At 35.5% G+C, this 2,600-nt stretch overlaps 1 pseudogene; it reads right to left on the reverse strand.

Annotated features, from left to right (window-relative positions):
• Positions 1-1,346: 1,346 nt before the first annotated feature.
• On the reverse strand, positions 1,347-1,729 carry LOC118831850 (annotated as a pseudogene).
• Between the last annotated feature and the right edge of the window lie 871 nt (positions 1,730-2,600).

The following is a 2,600-nucleotide window of genomic DNA, read 5'->3' on the forward strand; positions in this document are numbered from 1 at the left end:
GTAGGTGCCTGAGTCCTTTCCAGGTACTATTCCAGGTACGATTTGGTACCTGACCAAAGCTTGTGTTTCAGTGCCTTACATAACCCTGGGTTATCTCCATGCCATAGAGAAGGACACTTAATAGGGAACAAAAATATTATATCTGAAATTTGAATCTTCTAGGTCTTCAATTTTTTTCTAATGTTAAGTTGACTAAAGTCCCATGAGAACAGGATCGACACTTGTCACAACCTAGTTATCTACCCACCTCTGAATTCAATATACACAATGTTCAGGTTCCAGTATATTCTATGTGCAAGATGATCAAAAAATTTTTATTAACACAGGTTTGTTTCATTAAATTGACTCTGACAATATAATGGCCCTTTGTTCTCATAAGTTAAGTAAACAAATCTGTGTGAAGAGCAGAATATATGTATATACATATACGTATACATATATATATATATATATATATATATACATATACATATATAACTTGCAGACTGACGATGAGTAAGGAAGAAATAAAGGTTAGAACAAATTCCCACTTGCACAGATTTCCATTTATCCTATCCATCTGAAGTCTGAACTGACGATCTGTCCCTAATATGCCATTAGATTCGGAATGATTTTCAATGTTGCTTTTTCACATTAAAGCTGGTAATACATTTATAGATAGCCAGAAATAAATCAATCAAACATCTATTAAGTAGTTCAAACAATTGATAAGGGTTTATTAAAGGACTATTATGTACTAAGCTTTGGGGATAAAAAATAAGAAAAAATAAAATATTCTGTTCTTAGGGAGCTTACATTCTTTCAGGGAAAACAACATATATGTGTATGTATGTGTGTGTGTATGTATAAAACAAAACATATGCAAAATAATTTTCAGGATAAGTTTCAGGGAAGGTTTTGTGTAGAAGGTGGTGATTGAACTACCCAATGGAAAAAAGATAGGGATTTTAGGATGTAGTGTCTTTCAGGAAATGAATGTGACTGGATAAAAGTAACAGAGATGAAATATCATGTGTGAGGAACAGCAAATATCTTAGCATGATTGTATAGTAGTGTGCATGCACTGTAAGAACACTGGAAAGATAGGATAAGGCCAGCTTGTGAAGGGCTTCAAAAGCCAAAAGGCTTTATATTTGAACCTTGTGCTAATTGAAATCTATTGAATGGTGGGTTTGGGTAGGGGTGAGATAGAGGAATGATGAGAGGAATGTTAAGAGAGGTAGGAGTAAAGAACAAGAAGAGTAGTGTCATGAAAAGCCAGAAACGAGAAGTATGCAGGCTATTAAAACACCACAATGAGAACTTTTTTTACCAGCTGACATTTTATAACTTTATTTAAATGAAGTTCAATTTAGTTTTCATCCACATTGACTGTCTGTAAGCTTTTGAAAGTGGTGACGGGTACATAAGTAACCAAGGTATACAGCTTGTTTGGTGAGTCTTCATCCTCATTGCGTTTCCTGGACAAATGCACTCAGATACTGTATGGGACATTCCTTATTCCTTTGACCCAAACAACTTTGTTGAGTCTGGTGTCAATGTGTACATCAGGAGTTCCCATTTCTTTCATGGCAAATTTACAGATTTCCTTTAGAGCCTGAGGAGCTCGCTTTTTGAAGTCTACTCCATGAATCCTCTTGGGAATGTTGATGATACACTCCCTGGTCACCACCTCGGTGGTGGCAGAACATCCCTTCTTTTTCTCTCCACCTTTCTTTGAGGGAGCCATCCTTCTGGGGGCCAGGTCGGAAAGGACTGGAACTTTTTTTAATTATCAGATTTAACAATTAAGAGATCATTGATTCATTTTGGGGAGAAGAGTTTGAGTGATAAGGTCAGAAAATATTTTGCAAAGGACAGGAATGAAAAAAAAAGTGGGAATGTCATTGGTAATTTTTTTCTAGGAGTTTGGTTAAGAAAGTGAGGACAGATATAAAATGATCTTGGAGATGGTAGAGATTAGTGGGGTTTTTTTTTCCCTTTATTCTTTCTTTTTGAGGATGGGTAAAACTTGGGTGTGTTTGTAGGCAGTAGTAAAGCAGACAATTAAAATATGTTTAAGGTGATATAGTGGTTTAAAGAGCTTTAAGGAGAAAAGAGATGGTTTAGAAGAGTGGGTTAGAAGTGTGGAGTTAGAAGAGTGGGTTACAAAATCAATTTACATTGGAGTAAAAGGATTGCCTTATTGCAATGAGGGTTCAGTTGAGATTAGACAATTTAAATTCTTAGTGAGCCTAGTCAGCATATTTCCATAAATTCCTCCATCTCTCTTCTGCAATATATGAGCAAGAGTAGAGGAAGATGATAGAGAGCATATGAGAACAACATATAAAATGACTACAATTAATATAAAAGAAAGTAACATGAATTAAATTTAACTATATTTCAGATTGAGAGCAATGACCTATACCATGATAAAATATCTTTCTCTCCTGTCAGTAGAGAGTTGGTGGATCATGGCTATGGAATGTTGCATCTGCTGTTAATCTTGGTCACTGTGTCAGTTGGCTTAACTGTTTTTCTTTGTTGCAAAAGAGAGTTCTATGATGGAGGAGGTTTACTGGAAGGTAACTGTGGAGTTAAAAACCAGTTACCAAAAG

The sequence above is a fragment of the Trichosurus vulpecula genome, chromosome 9 (genome assembly GCF_011100635.1).
Source record: "Trichosurus vulpecula isolate mTriVul1 chromosome 9, mTriVul1.pri, whole genome shotgun sequence".
Taxonomy (NCBI): Eukaryota; Metazoa; Chordata; class Mammalia; order Diprotodontia; family Phalangeridae; genus Trichosurus; species Trichosurus vulpecula.